This window comes from Ambystoma mexicanum, chromosome 8 (genome assembly GCF_040938575.1).
Source record: "Ambystoma mexicanum isolate Mex_15411 chromosome 8, UKY_AmexF1_1, whole genome shotgun sequence".
In the NCBI taxonomy this organism is placed as follows: domain Eukaryota; kingdom Metazoa; phylum Chordata; class Amphibia; order Caudata; family Ambystomatidae; genus Ambystoma; species Ambystoma mexicanum.
The window spans coordinates 506,610,756-506,627,475 of record NC_090929.1 but is presented as its reverse complement, the minus strand read 5'-3'; positions in this window follow the sequence as shown (position 1 = coordinate 506,627,475).

Genomic DNA, 16,720 nt, shown 5'->3' with positions numbered 1-16,720 from the left:
GGCCTAGGGAGGATAGGGGGAGATTGAGGAAGAGGCTGTTGCAGTAGTCCAGCCTTCAAAGGTCCAGGGCTCTGGAAACATTGAGCTTCTGCGGAAAGGTGACGAAAGGGAGAATGCCTCTAAGGATGTGAAGCTGGAAGTGGGCCTTCTTGACAAGGTCCAAGATGTGAGGGGTGAAGGAGAGAGAGGAATCGAAGATGGCCCAATGTTTTTGGCCTCACAGGAAGGTGAATTTAGAAGGCCTTTGGAGGGCGGCCAGAGGGTAGGAGGGAAACAGGACGCAAGAGTCCCGATAGAAAGGATCTCCTTCTTACTGGCATTAAGACAGAGGTTGTTAGCCACAAACCATGCCTCGATAGCGGACGGAAAATCGGGAATGAGAGAGGAGGAAGAGGAAGTGGCAGAGGGAAGTTTGAAGGAAAGATTTGCGTCATCAGCATAGCACTGGAAATTAGGAGAGAAGGAGGTGATCAGGTGAGCAAGAGGGGCGAGATAGATATTGAAAAGCCACAGCAATAAGCTAGAACTCTGGGGGATGCTGCAGGTAGAGAGTGAAGTGGAGGAGGAGAAAAGGCACAGCTGCAACTGGGTGGGGTGGTTAGTGAGGAAAGCAGTCCGCCAATCTAGTGCCTGGTCCATGATGCCGAGGGTGACTCTCAGCCGCTTTATGAGGATAGAATGGTTGACTGTGTCAAAGGCAGAGGACAGATCGAGGAGAATGACAAGAGCAGGAGTATTAGAGTAAAGATTTGCAAGCATTTCCTCATGGGTGTTCAGGAGAGTAGTTTCCATGCCTCTGGAGGCCCAGAATCCAGATTGATGGTCATGGAGGTAACCAACGAGTTCAGTCTGAATGGTTAGTTGGGGGAGGACCAGCTTTTCCAGGAGTTTACCCAGGAAGGGGGTGGTGCAGATGGGGTGATAGGTAGCCAGGCAGGTAGGGTCAGCTGACTGCTTTTTTAGGAGAGTGTGCACAGGGGAGTGCTTGAGGGAAAGGGGGAAGGAGCCAGTGGTGAAAGAGTGGTTGCAGAAGTCAGCAAGAGCCGCAGCGAGAGAGGAGATGTTGTCCTTAATGGTTCTAGAAGAGCAGGGAAGCACCTGTTTAGATGAGACCTTCATAGAGTGTACAACTTTAGAGACCTCATCAGGTGTAATGGGCTGGAGGGAGGAGAGTGCAGGGGGTATAGGGGATGGGGCCAACGGGGGCAGGACTGCGGGAATGGAGGTTGGGGTGGTGAAGAGTAAAGACAGGATGTCCTGAGTTTTAGAGGTGAAATGGGAGGCCAAGACGGTGCAGAGAGCCTGGGAAGGAAGGAGAGTGGTGTAGACTACAGTTGGATTAGCAAGCTCTCCTTTTCCTCACACTGCTTGTGTTTAGAGGTATTAGTGGCAACTGTGATGTGTGGGCTGGAGTGGCCCAAGCATTTTTCATCCACTGGAATGATTTGGGATTTTAGAATATGGCTGGATATGTGTGAGGACCCCTTCCCCCCTCCAAGAACATCTGTTGCCAGCACATAATTGACCAAAGGCCTTTCCGCTCTGCTCGCATGCACATTTTGCATCAGAAAACCCAACTTTGTAACAACCATGATTATCACCGGAGCTTGATAATGGGCTTTGTTTGGTTTTCTTCCCTCATGTACAATCAAGTCAATTTACAATTTATTTGCGTGTAAATCTGTATCTGACGTGCCTCCCTACTCTTTGTGATCATGACTCGTAAAGGAAAATGTTTCCCTCAGCTTTGTAGCAGAAGAGAAAAATGTATTTCTTCCCACACTGATGGCTTTGAAGTGTTGTAATTTTGTTTCGTTAAAGGGAAAAGCTCTATCCCGTCCACTGTGTTTTTGTGTCTGGCTAGTGACCTGAAATGGCTTTTAAAGGGGTCAACCTGAGTAGAAGGGCCCTTTTGAAGGGTTGTTGACTCCCCCTTTTTCTCCCTGTTGGCCATATGTGTCCATAGGCATGGTGCAGATGTGAGCGCTCCACTGACTGCAGTTTTGGTGGTCATGGCGGGGGTCTGGAGGAGTGGGTGTAGTATAAGTGCTCCTGTGACCAACCATTGGTGGTCATGTGAGGGAGGAGGAGGAGGAGGAGGACCTATTAACTGCCCCCTTGGTGTTGATGGTGGACTGCAGATGTGAGGGTGTAAGTGCTCCTGTGACTGCACCATGCCTTAGTGCAGTGAGCCAATTTGTATGGTTTGGGGATCACCCATATATTTGATTCTAGTCTATCATCCATTATCCCAGGGTGGCCCCTTTCACCTTTCACCACCGTTCTGCCAGTCCCCAAAATGTGTCAGGATACTTTGTCACACCATCCATAGGCACCAAAGAAGGTAAAAGAGACATAGGAAAAGGAGATGTGATCACAGGTCTTCATTTGAAAAACAGGGTGAACTCTCTAATTAGCAAGCAACCAAAGCAAGGCAGTGGCAGGATTAATAATGAGCTCAACTACAACAGACACATACAAAGAATACATAAGAACCAACAAAGCATTAGCAAATGCCACTTGCCCCAATAGATATAGGGAATCTTCTGGTTCTTCTGTTCCAAGCTCTGAAGCCCAATACACAGTGCTAGAGTGCCAAGCAGAGTTGCGGGTGTAAGACAGAGGTGTGTTCTGATGACACAGAGAATGTTGATGGCCTACCTCCACATCCCAACTGGCGGTGCTGAGCAGTTTGAAAGAGGTCATAAATTGCTGGAAGGCAGAAGAAACATGAGGACGAAAGCTCTGTAACAGATGGCACAGAGGAGAGCAGGAAAGCATGGAGTTTGGGACGCTGGAAGCAGCATTCTTGTGAAAATCATAGCAAACTGGTATAAAAATCGAGATGGGCTGTAAGATGGCAAAGTTTGGGAATAATGGCCAGATGTAATTTGCTAATTCTTTGGAGGTAATATAAAGTATTCATCACCTCATGCTATTCATTTTTCGAAGTTGCAGTCAGTAAAATAAAGCATGATTAGGGTTTCATATATCACCTAAAAATCTGATTTATTACCCCAAATTTGAAGCTAAAATCTCTTACCCCCACTTGAAAAAAGCTTGGGTGTCCTGTAAGTGAAGGGATGTGCTAGTATGTCTCTTTCCTTGCAGGAGTGTGAAATGAATGTGAGCATATTTGATGCTGACATTCTCTCCTCCTTTCTGAAGGGAACACGTCCTTACTGGCGTGCCTCTGCCATTTTGTCTGCACATGCTCTTCTGCACCTTTTTTTGTGCACTGTTTCATATTCATTGTTCCAGGCCCATTTATAAAAAAATGTTACTAATCCAGACACAGGGTATTTCGGAAAATACAGCAGGCGTTATTTCTGAAATACTGCATGTTCTCCATGACTTTACTGCTCATATGGTGGTAAAGCCATAATGGCTGTGCACTTCTCAGAATACCGCCGCACGTGGTAGTGGTAATTACCACATGCAGAATCTCTAAAGGGAACTCCTAATGAAGTCCTTTGTCTCGTTGACACATTGAGCGGAATTAACATCACTACAAAAGCTCTGCTTCTGCTCCCACACATAATTCATTGATGGAATAATGCGAAGTCCTAACGAAGCCCTTAATCTGACTGGCCCAATGAGGAAAAACGACATAACCAACGAGCCTCTTCTTCCTCTTACATTTTGGGTGATGTTGTTTCTGGACAATCTTATGGTAAGAACTGAACCATGATTAGTAAGATGTCCTGTATCTCCAAAATAAAAACCCAACTCAAGTTGCCTATGTTGTCCTCTCCCTTCTTCAGAAAGGGAACCACGGGCACTGCTTTTCTGTAGAGTCTCTCTTGAAACAAGGGGGTGATTGGACTAAACCAAAGCAGGATCTGGTTCCTTTGCAGTGACCCACTGAGGAGCAAATTACATTGCACCTTTCTTCAAAGTAGTTCCCTTCTAATCTTTTTATGTTGGAAATCAATTTGTTGGATCCTTTTGATTTGTGTTTAAAACTGACAAGGATTTCCGACTCATGCGGATGTCCGAAATGGATTCATGCCAACTAGTGCTTTCTATCCTTATATATTCCCCTATTGATTGAAGTGTCATTTTTATCTTTTTAATCTGTTTAAAGCTGTTGTTGTACAAAAAGAAACCCATAGATTCTCATTGCAAATGTCACAATGTTCCTTCAGCAGCAGATAACTCCACATCTGAAAGACCAAACAGCACCAAATAAACTGTAGCACTGTCCAGGACAGACCCTAGGTTTATGTTTATGGTTTGTATTTGTTGAGTCCATGTACGCCACAGGAATTCTTGGCACTATTGTAGACGGGGAAAGGAGTGCTGAAAAACTGCTGAAGAGCCAAGAAGAGCCAGGCCTAGATGGCCTCAAGGAAAAAACAGCAACCCAGATAAGCAATGGGTGGAAATGGGGATGTGGGGGAGTTCCATAACCAGGAAGCAAGAACCAAGAAGGAGAAGTCCCAGGCTGTTGCTGTTGAAAACATTAGAACTAACACAAGAAATGCAGGATTTGCAGTGATTTGCCGCGGCTGAAAGTACCGCGGGCGAAACGTTCGCATTAAAAAGGTGCAAACTACCAAAAGTTTGCACCTTTCTCATGCGAACACACATACAAACTCACACCCACACACACAACACACCCATAAAACCCCTCCACCCACACCCTCAGCACACCCCCACCCACAACCCCAACATAAACAAACCCCACTTACCTTCATCTTCACGCTGGGTTCCTGCAGCACTAGTTTCCTTTCACTTCCGTGATCAGAAACCAACGTTACCGGGTCCTTTTCTTTTCTTGTTATTTTTTTTGAAACGGAAGGCTGCGGGGGTGTCCCCCGCAGCTCCCGCTCACTTTACCATAAAGAATAGTGAGCGGGGGTTTGCGGGGGACCTCCCCACCGCCCCTGTTTTTTTAAACGTAAGGCTGCGGGGGTGTCCCCCGCAACACCCCACTCACTATACCATGAAGTATAGTGAGCGGGGCGATGCAGGGGACACCCACACAGCCTCCATTTTCTTTTTTTTACAATGCTACCACCAAAGGTTCGAACATTTGGTGTTCGAACCTTTGTTGGTAGCATTTTTAGAACTTTTGGTCATTGCGACCATTTATTTTCGGTAAAATTGGCCTAGACCGAAATGCAGAGCCAGATACATGGGCATTAGTGTAGCGGAGGGAGGTTTTGATGTAAGAAAAGGGGACTCTACCTTGTGAAATTCTGGAAAGAGTAATCAACGAATCTTAGTTTGAATTCTGCTTTTAATTGGGAGGCCATGAAGTTGGCAAAATTCCGTGGAGATTCAATCAAAGCGAGAGATCCTGGTCGAGAGAAAAGTGGCAGCATTCTGGATCACCTTCATGTGCCCACAAGCTAAACAGGACAACCCAAGTAAAGGGAAGTGCAGTAATCCAGCTGGACCAAGATTCCATGGTAACCACTGCGAGACGAGGGCTGGGAGACAAAATAGTGAACATCATCCTCAGGATTTCAAGATGGTAGAAAGAGGAGGTCACCAGCGAGTTACGTTTAGGGAACATGTGCAAAGTTTTATTGAATTAATCCCCAGGCTTGTACCCAAGGAGAATGGCAAGGTGGGGCCCCCAGGCTTAAAGAGTTTAGCTTAGGCCAAGGGTGACTATTCTATCCAGATGTGGCAACCAACCACTCTCTGAAGTTAACCTGCATTTGACCATCGAGCCAGAAAAGGACCAGGGTGCTGGGGTATCTGGCAGCGCATGTCACGGGAATTGCAAAGGAAGGGAAACTCAAAACAGATTGGTGCTAATGAAATAGGAAAAGACTGTATCCTTTGAATGAAACAAAAGGGCGTAGCTCAAGGTAAACATCATCCAGTCAAGCTGCTGATTATGTACCCAACATTGCAGTGATCAGCAACAAAATGCCATGCAGAACGTTGAAATGTACCAAACATAACTTGACCCTGCTTGATCTGACTTCGGACTGGGAGCCTCAGACATCAGGGCAGGCAGCCCTGGTGTACTTCAGATCATAATGTTCATTCAGAAGATTCTGTACTTGAGTAGCCAGAGTGTGAGTGCAGTCAACATGTGTTGTAACTGATCCATGCCATGACTGGGCAGTCAGACCAGCAGGGTGTCTGGGGAACATGTTGCCTGGGGCACAGTGACCAGCTTTGTACCAATGTGGTGTCAAGGTTAATGCTGTGTTCCGGCATGTGGGTTCAAGCAGGATGCCCTGTGGCATTAGTACCAGCATGGCAGCATCTAATTGCACCACAGGATCGTTATGGCGCTGTTTGTGGCCATGCATGAGGTTCTTACAGGCTAGGTAGTAGAAATGAACTTAATATCTTTTCCCATCGAGGTTTCTGCTGACATCAAGCTTCTCTCATGTTGTTAATGTCAAAATGGTGAATGCTGTTGGTGCTTTCCTGTTTCATCATGGGTGGTAATTAGGCTTACCCACCTCGCACCGTCAGCCATCTCTTAAGATATATGCATCGGTTACAGGACATCAGTGCACCCCAACTCTGCCACTCCTCCAAGTTTTAATGCAGGTTTTCTTCTTCCTCTTAAACACCATGTCTAGTTCCCACCCTATCTGTCTCTGTTTACTGTTTAGAGCTGGATTGTTACTTCAGGAAATAGCCAGTCCTATCTTCAGACAAAGAGGGATGGGGCAAAAACAGATCATCTGGATCTTGACAGTCCAAGTATTGCAATTCCTCACTCCTTACTCAAGCTTGTACACAACGACATATTGTATCATCGCTACAAACATTAGGAAAGAAACTGGGTAAACATCTTTTGAGGGAGAACCAGTATTGAATCATGCTATAGCAGTGAATGTGGCGTAGATAGTCTTTTAGCAAATGACCAACCAGACAGTCCTCAAGACAAAGTCCGAATGTGGGAACAGCGCTTTGAGTGTGAGAGTTTTTCAGCAAAAAACTTGATGAAGACTTTTAAGCAAAAAAAACAGAAGATATAACTCATTCTTACAGCACCTTTCATCACCCTGCAGCATCACCACTCTTTGACATTAGTAACATTGGAGAAGCGAGTGCAATCGATACTGCAGCGGGACCAGCGTATCCGTACATTTCACCGAATCCACCATCACCTATTCAGAAATCTTCGATATTTGAAGAAAATAATAAAATCGAAGCTTTCACCTTTAGGTAAAGTGTATTCGGTGAAATCACGGGCATCCCAGGACCACACCTGTAAGTTTACAGGGAGACCCTTTCTAACTGCTCCCAGTATTTTCACATCTCAGAATTAAGAAAGGAAGGAAGTATGAAGCATGTGGAAGAAAGTGGCTATAGAATTGGGTACCTAAGCTGAAGAGAAGCAGGGTGTTTAATACATTTATTTTTTTATTTGTAGAGCACATACGTGTGCTGTCACTGAGCTAATCTCAGATGCCCCTAGACCTTTCACTTGGGAAGACAGCAGGAAAAGGGGTGAACCCAGATTGGGGAAACAAATGTACTCATCATTTTTCAATATCTAAGGTGATTCATTTCTTTCCTGGCAGCAACAGGAATAGAATTCCGGAGGGGGGGGGCCTGCCTGGATAGAAAAGTAATGTTTGCCCCAGTTGGTGTTGCATACTCTTGGTACTGAACGATGGCTGAGATCCTCAGATCAGAGTGAGCACTTGGATGTATATTGAAAGAACCTTTTGTTAAAGAAGGCTGGTCCAGTTCAATAAGATGCCCTTGTGCAAAGCATACCATTTTAAAATGTCTTCTGTCTGTCACTGGTAGCAAAAGTAGTTGGCATAAGGCCAGATTTTTGGGGGCGTGTCTATGGAGCTTTAATACATTTCGGGCAGTTGCAAATCCAGTAATAGAGAGCACAAGAGGGTGGAGGTTTATTGTGGATAGTCAGCCCCTTATTCTGCCATTCTCTTTAAGCTTAAACAAATCCTGACACTATCCCTGGACCTTTATTATTTTTGAGAGAATGCTTCAGTACAAAACAAGAAATGGTCAAAGCAGGAAGAAACATTAACAGACAGGGCCAATTCTACCTCTCAGAAATCAGGGACTAGATAAACCCCATTACCTTATTAAAATTAGCACTCAAATGGCACAAAGATGAAGGTAAGACCTCAAAGGAGCAACATTTCAAGACCACAGGTTTACCTTTCGCATAGTCATGCTTACATCTCGAGGTGAACCTTGTGACAAAGCCCCCTGACTGTGTCTGGGGATGGCGGATTTGGCAGTCATGATGTGGCAGGACTGTGTGCTGCCACCCACTGTCTGATGCTAGCTCGGAGGAGGTGCACTAGGAAACGTCTGGACCACACCACTTTTTCCCGAGGACTGAGGCAGAATACCGTAACAAGAAGCCATACTTCATTCTCCTGCTCCTTTAAATGATCCACTGGTGCTGCAAGTGAGTCAATGGATGAGTGTGCCTCAAGGTTACAATCTCCCTTTGTGGCAGCCAAAATATAGAACAGGTACTGAAAATCTTACTGACACTATTGAGCCAAGTGGTGGTATTACGAAGGCATAAGGATCCCAGCCAGCATGACCGCTGTCAGACTGTGTGGGAAAGCGTGAGGGCACTCCTTTTCAGTAGCTTCCTAAAGATGTACAAGATAGCAACACCCTATACTTAGCCTTCACATAATCCCCCTGCATCACCTATGCAGACCCTATACCACTTGACTGGTCTGACCATGCCACCATCCCTTTACCAGTCACCCACTCAACTACGGCCCACAAAGGTCAAGCTAAATGCCCCCTCTCTCAACACAGCTCATTCAAAACCTTCCCTGTTAGTGAGCTAGAAGCAAACCTTGCAGACCACCTCACCACAGGGGATGCCTTGGGCCTCCTGGAATTATTCAGCAACTCTGCTATGAAACTGTTGGACACTCATGCTCCCCTAAAATTTAGCCGGGCTAAGCCCAATCGTTCCGCATCATGTTACACCCCGAGCTAGCCTCAAACAAATGCTCATTCCAGGCCCGGATAAATAGTGGTGCAACCTCAAATTTCTGTGCACAAACCGTAGGATTCTGATTCCCGAGGGCAAACCTGCTTACTACTCCCCCACCATTGCGGCAGCCTCTAACAGGAGCAAGGCCCTCTTTGAAGTAGTAAAGAATTGTGCCAAACTCTCATCCGACACAGAGTAACTCAGGAAAAATGTGACAGAATCAACACATTTTTATTGAAAATATAGACAGAATCTGAGAGACCATTGAATCAACCTTTTACAGCATTAGCATCCCCTGCATCTTGGCACACACACTGCCCCTCTGGGCTGAAATTCTCTACTCTATTTCACCCGGATGTCCTAAAAATGTTTGCCTCCTCATTAACCAATTGACACGCCCTGTGCTCTCAGCATTGTCAAAGACTCCCTCGCTGAAGGTTAATTTCCAGACACCCTGAATACTGCTCTCATACAACCTCTTTTGAAACAAACAACCGTAGATCCAGACGACCTGGCCAACTACAGGCCCATTACGAGCCATTAGTTCATTGGCAAAATCTTGGAAAAAGTAGTTGCTTCACAACTACTCGTCAGACTCGATCAATTCCACCTCCTAAATGACTATCAGTCAGGGTTCCACCCAAAGTGTAGCATTAAGAGAGGCACCATCCAAGTTGTGGATGAGGCTCTCCAAATCATGAATAAGGGTGACTCATGCCTCCTCGTCCTCCTTGACCTAACGACTACATTTGACAACGTTGCTCACTGTATGCCTCTCTCCCTTCTTGATGGCAGGATGGGATTCTCTGGCACTGTCTTGAATTTGTTTACTGCCTACCTCTCAGGCAGAAACCAGGCTGTCGAGATGAACTCGATGAGTTCTAACCAACTCCAGGTCTCCTGCAGAGTCCTCCAAGGCTCCATCTTCTTACCAATCCTTTTTCACCTTCACATGGAGCCTCTGGGCACTCTAATGTAGAGGAGCAGATGTACTAGTTATCCCTAGCCTAGCTCCCGCCCCCTCACCTTCATCATACTGGAACAGCAGAAGATCCCTATGTGGGACACCACGTATCATACCAATACCACATTGAGTGTATGAGAGACGATATGCACACAGACAACTGAATTGAATGTACCCTCGCACTGAAACAGTTGAAGGATGTAGACATACACCATTGGACATCATAGAGCTATAAGTGAAATCTGTCAAGAGCAGAGTGACGTCATGAAGGAAAGATACTGAGACACACTGAAACGATATGCAAATGCTTAAGAATAACAATGTCACTGAACATGAGAAACATGTAATCGAATATGAAGAAATCATATATGCAAAGAAGATAAAGTACCCTGTTGGCTAATGAGTGAATATAGGTAGAAACACAAGATAGACAAGACATATAGAAGCTTAATGTGGTTGGGGAGGCCACGATGGAAAGATGGACGCTGGACTCATTCTAAAACCAATAAAGCTACCTCAGAGACAGACAAGGACTGCAGAGTCAGGAGATGCTGGAAGAACAGCTTTGTGTAAGGAATAAAGAGGAGTCTTTTGGGCTGGGATTAAGGATGCAACTTCAAGGAATAATTGCAAGGCACAAGGGGAGTCAAAAGGATTAGCCATGTATGTAACACATATTTCTCTTAGATTAAGTAAATAAGAAAACATCTGCAAGGGCCAAGTATTGGGCAATTAAAGATGCAGAAAGTCTATTCAAGGTGGAGTGAGCATGTCTCCAGAGGCCAAGAAGTATAATGACACCCACTACAATTGAATCAAATAGCAATAAATAGAAGGCCGAAATGGACAAATTCGTGGTCTCCTCACAAGAGATTCAGAGGTCAAAACAAGGACTATTCATTAAGCTCCAGACGAAGATAATGGTGTGCCTACACTCCCTTAAATGTCCCAGAATCAAGAACAGGCTGCAAGGTCAACTACAAAGGAGAAGCCTTCGCTTAGGGCCGGACGGATGAGAGATGATCGACTAATTGGGAAAGTGGGGAGTAGTATGACGTTACTCTCGGCACCTGGGTTCCATTTTTCTTACATGCTGCAAACAACCCGAATATCCAAGGTTGGGAAAGCATGCCAAACAATCATAGGGTCTATGTAGCAACATGCTACACGATGGTGCAACGACCAATCCGCCGCAATTAGTCTGCTAAAAACAGTATTATACGTATTTTGAGGTGGTTCGAGGCGTGCCTAACAGATTAGGTGCAGCCAATGATGTTATTAACACTTATACATACTATAGGTACATATGTTCCCCTAGCCAATCCCTCCCGTCAATAGGTTTTAAAGTTTGTCACCTAGGATGACTTCATAGATGATGCATATTGAGGTATAAAACCTTTGTATAATCAAATTTGGGTGTGAGTCACTGAGCTACAGCTTGTTGTTTGCCATATTGCCTGAATATATTTTATGCTGATAATAAAGTAGTACTGTGCCATATTCTTTGAGTCTGTCCGGTTATTCAGGTCCGAGATCGCTATTTGTAATTCCATCTAACACAAGAGACGGTTCAAAGTGCTAGAGCACATTTTGTTAGCGGTGTGGATGGTTATGGTCTAATCGAACTAGGCCCAGATCTAGACTCTCAGACTCTTGATTGCTTTCACCATTAGCCAGAAAACCGTGGGTCTTCATGTGGAGATCCGCTCGCAAAACATATGTAAAAAGATTCGGTAGACAGGTGCCCTTTTGATGAAATTCCTTTCTGGTCCCTGCTGGTGCCCAGCAGACAGAAGGTGAACTGGTTGATTGGGGAAGAGCACAATGCCGAGGAACTTGAGCTGAGCCACGGACATAAGTATAACATCGAAAGTGGCAAAAATAGGGGATGGGACTGTATTGTATGATATGATATGATATGATATGATAAGGCATTTGTAACGCGCCTATACACAAGTGTTTCAAGGCGCGACGAGGCAGGGAGGGGGGAACAAGGGGAAGACAGACAACGATCCTACTAGGCCAGGTGTCATTCAGATGGCGCAAGTGCAGGGGTAGGGGGAAGGGAAAAAGTGCATGGGGAAGGGGGAGGGGGGAAGTGCAGTACAAGTAAGAAGAATAAAATAAATAAATAGGGCCAACTGGTGGCAAGTGCAAGGTAAGTGCAGACAAGTGCTGGGAAGGGGGGGCTGTAGGGATACAGAGACAGTCCCGCAGTGCAGGGGTTGCCAGGGAGGCAGTGCAAGTGGAGAGTGGCTGGGCCCAGGACCAAGGTCGGTGAGAGTGGCCCAGTTGCAGATTCAGTGCAGTTTCAGTGAAGAACTTAGCAGGGGAGAGGGACAGAGAAAGCAGAAGCAAAGAGGAAGGTTTTGAGGTGCTTCCGGAACCAGAGATGGTTCTCCTCAAGTTTCAGGGAGGCAGGAAGGCTGTTCCAGAGGGAGGCCCCTGCCGCGGAAGGGATTCTACCCCCAGCTCGTTGCTTCGAGAAGCGGCTGACCGCGAGGGAGTTGGAGACGGATGAGCGAAGGGCTCGGGAAGGAAGATATTTAGGAAGAGAGAGTTGAAGGTATTTAGGCCCCAGGCCCCAGAAGGCCTTGTGGACAATGCAGAGGGTTTTGAACTTTATCCTCGCAGCCACTGGGAGCCAGTGTAGAGATTTCAGTCCTCGAGAGATACGGTCCCTGGGCTTGAGGCCAAGGACAAGTCTCGCAGTTCTGTTCTGGATGAGTTGCAGAGGGCGGAGAGTGGAGACAGGCAGATTAAGATAGAGGCTGTTACAGTAGTCCAGCTTCGAGAGAACCAGGGCTCGGGAGACAGTGAGCTTCTGGGGGAAGGAGAGGAAGGGAAGAATACCTCTGAGGAGGTGCAGCTGGTAGTGTGATTTCTTAGAGACGTCCGATATATGAGGAGAGAAGGAGAGTGTGGAGTCGAAGATGACCCCGAGGTTTTTTGCCTTGCAGGTAGGAGCAGGAAGAGGGCCAAGAGAGGCCGGCCAGAGAGCTGCAGGGAAGGAGGGAGTGGGTGTGCCGATGAGTAGAATCTAAGTCTTACTGGCATTAAGGCAGAGGTCATTGGCGGCACACCAATTGTAAATATATATATAGAAAGAAGAGAAATAGATACCTTGTTTCCTGGTTCCAAGAGGGGCGGACGTTTACACACTAAAAAAGACTCCAAGTAGGGGTATTAAGGATTCCCCGAGGTAAGGCCAAAAAGAGGAGTGGGTATCAAACTCCAAAATGGGGTAAAAAGAGTGATGAGATACATTTACTAAAGATAGTAAAGGAAGGCATATGCAGAAAATTAAAAGGTGTACGTGTCTATAGGGTTAAAAACATATCAGCATAAAACATTTGTTGTGTCTAGATTAAGAGATATAAAATGATAGTAAAAAATGAAGGTTATCAACAGATTTTTAAATCAAGTGATTGAGGTCAATCAGGAGGGTAGAAATCTAAGAAGGATCATTAATAAATAAAGACGAGAATCTTGAAACATCAATAATAAAACAACAAGACAGCAAAAATTGATAGAAAGTGTAAACAAAGGAACAAAAAGAACATAATTTCATAGATTTTTAAAGCGATTTAAAATATTGCTTTTTTGGTAATAAGAGGCGATTGATGGTGCCTGTGCAAACCAATCAGTGTGCTATACTTGATGAAAATAAATAAACTAATAAAAGATCTGGTAAGTATTGACAGTCGAGATTGACTTGTCATCAATGGGGACACACCTCTTTTACAACTATGCAGGACACTGGTGAGGTATACACCCAAAATATGGCAGTACCACGTGGAATGGGTCAGAGGCATGACTAATAAAACACTCATGCCGTGGCCTCAAGAGGGTTCGTTGTCAAACACAGTATTACGACATATGACAACATACTTGCCTGCTCATTTAAGGGGAAGAAGTTGCAGAAAAGGTTTGTAGTTTTAGAGTTGTGGAAGGTATATTAGAGTGAGAAAGACGATCCGCCTGAGAAGGAGTGGATACTTAATTAGCATAAAGAGGAGGATGTAACGCATTTGGCTCCTCTTCCGCCTTTGGAAAACAAGAGTACAGATACTGAGGAGCAGGGATTTTATCATTTAAAGGAATTGAAAGCAGTGGCGGGCCATGTTAATCCAACATACCAGCTCCCCCCTTATAACAGCGGGTACAATATGGAAGAAAGCAAAAGCAGAGAATGCAAATATATGTCAACATGCAATGAAAGTAAACAGCGTGATGAGAGAAAGGACAGGCAGGATAGACAGATGGAGATAGAGAAAGAAGCAAGGAGACAAAGGGAAGTGAAGGACAAGGCTAAGGGAGTAAAGATAGTACAAAATGAATGGATGGGAGGACATATATTACTGAAACTGGATGACAAGTGCATTGATGGGGTTCAAGAAAGTGAAGAGCAGGAAAAGAAGAGAACGTGACAGAGCATACAAAGAAGAGAAGAAAAAAGAGAGGATGTGAAAGGAAGAACGAAGAAGGTATTAGGCAAAGAAAGAAAAGGAGGGACTAGAAGAGAAGAAATTAGAGGAGACAGAAATACAGAGTTTGAATGTACAAAGGTTGCAAAAAAGGCAAGAGGTAGAAGAGTTGAGAGGGATGAGGAGAAGGGAAGAAGAGATGAATAGAAGTAGAGAACTAAAAGATGATGCAATAGATCATCTTTTTAATAGACGTATAGGTATGAGAACGATCTGAGGAAGAGAGAGGGTCCCAACAGCCCCACAGGGAGCTGCAAGGAATACCAAGCATACAAAACATGGGCTGATGAGCAGGAAGCAGAAAACATATGGAAAAGGATTGGGGATTTATATAAGTGAATAAGGGATAAGGATGGGTGTAAGACCAAAGAGAATGTCGAAGGATCTTTATCGAGGGAGAAAGAGGGTAGGTCAGATGACGCCATAACAGACAAACACAGAATGCTGTCTTTAAGCAGACTAGATCTTGATGATTTGGAAAGGGGTGAAAGCCAAACAAGCTGGGGCATAAGGATGTCAGATGAAGAAAGGGAAGAAAACGAGAAAGCGCGAAGAGAGGGCGCAGGAAGTTATTCAAAAGATTTAAGTGTAGAGAAAGGGGAAAAATGGTCAGACCTAGAGGACCCTAAAGAAAAAACACCAGAAACAACACCATATACTGAGTCACCACAATCTGCACGATTGCACAGTGCAGGTAATATATCCCTGCCTTATGCAAGCAGACTAAGGTCACTGCCAGGACAGAGACAAATGGGTGATACTAGCCCCACCTAGAAAACAAGGAGTGTAGGTGGGAATGATTACAGATCAGGGTTTTTCGCAGTTTCCATTATTAGAGAAAGGGGTGGGACGGCCACAATATATTCTGTGGCAACAAATGGATAAGGATAATGTAAATTGCCTAGTTTCACTTCCGATGCAGGAAAATAGATTTATAAGTTAGAGAGAATGACATTAGGAATGACGTTAGCAATAGGCGACATAAGATGCCATCCTAGGAGAGAGGGCTGACGACATTTGGAAACGATCAGGATATGTGTGTGTGACTGCACAAAACAATTACTATCTACAGGTAGCTGGCACAGCCATGGGAGCCACTATGGCCCCTTCTTACGCTAACTCATTCATGCACAAATTTGAAACTGAAAACGTTCTACTTAACCAACGGTGGCAACAACAGCTAGAGATTTGGATAAGATATATTGACGATATATTCGGAATATGGAAAGGTAGCGAATCGGAACTACTTGAATTTTTTGATTACCTGAACAGCATAGACAGAAGAATACAGTTTACATACGAATACTCTCGTGAAAACATACATTTCTTGGATGTACAAATCAGAATAACAAACACAGGATATCAGACCACCATTTTTCGTAAATCTACGGATCGGAATAATTTACTACAACGACTAAGCTTTCACCAACCAAGCCTCATCAAAAACCTACCATACAGTCAGATGCTTCGTGTGAAAAGATTGGTGAGCGATCCAATAGAGTACGAAAAGGAGATCAAAGAAATGGGAAAGAAATTCCTTGACCGTGGTTACAAGCAAGAAGAAGTGTCAGCAGCGGAAATACGTATAGCGACACAGACAAGGGGAGACCTACTGAAAACAAAAATCAAAAAGGATGATGAATCTCCCTTAGTTTTTGTATCAAAATACTCAAGACAGAGTAACCGCATCAAGACAATCATTAAAAAACATTGGAACACAATGACCTGTGACCACCGAGTAGAACACCTATTTAAAGACATTCCGGTATTCGCATATCAACGAAGCCATAACCTTAAGGATAAACTGGTAAAAACCAAACCAGCACACAAAAAGAAAACTACGAAAAGATGTGGTACATTTCCCTGCCTGAATTGTAACAACTGTGGCTACATAATGAAAGGGGATACCTTGAGACATCCGTATACAGGAGAAACCATAAGATTAAAAAGTTTCGGGACATGTGACTCTGAAAACGTGATATACACTATAAAATGTCCCTGTGGTGTACACTAAGCTGGCCAAACTGTGAGAACAGCAAAAACAAGATGGAACAAACACAGATCTTGTATACGCAATAATAACAAAACCTCAGCTGTAGCCAGACACTGGCAAGACAAGAAACATAACTTGGCACAAATACGTTTTGCTATCCTAGAGATAGTGGAAAAGAGAGATCCACATGAAAACTTCCAAAAAACAATGGATCAACGAGAAACCTTCTGGATTGACCGTTTGAGTTCTTTAATGCCTAAAGGAATGAATGAAGAGATTAACTATATGTGTTTTTTGTAATTTAGAATTTCCGATTTTGCATATGTACTTACAGACGCTGGATAACC